We start from the raw sequence: 360 nt of genomic DNA on the forward strand, positions 1-360 counted from the left end.
GTGGGTGATAGGCAGTTGAAACTTTATGAACCACACCGTACTTGCGCATCAGAGCCTCAAAAGAATGGTTGCAGAAATGGGTGCCTTGATCACTGATGATGGCACGCGGCGTTCAAAATCGAGATAACACATTTTCCTTTAAGAACTTTACAACAGTAGTGTTATCGTTGTTCCAGCACGCCACGACTTCTACCCACTTAGACACGTAATTCTTAGCGAGGAGTATGTAGAGGAATCCATAAGAAGGTGGAAATGGTCCCATAAAGTCTATCCCCCAGCAATCGAATATTTCTATTACGAGAATCGAGTTCAAGGGCATCATATGGCGATGGGACAAAGCACCTAGCTTTTGGCACCTCT

The sequence above is a fragment of the Morus notabilis genome, unplaced genomic scaffold, assembly GCF_000414095.1.
Source record: "Morus notabilis unplaced genomic scaffold, ASM41409v2 Scaffold127, whole genome shotgun sequence".
NCBI classification, from domain to species: Eukaryota; Viridiplantae; Streptophyta; class Magnoliopsida; order Rosales; family Moraceae; genus Morus; species Morus notabilis.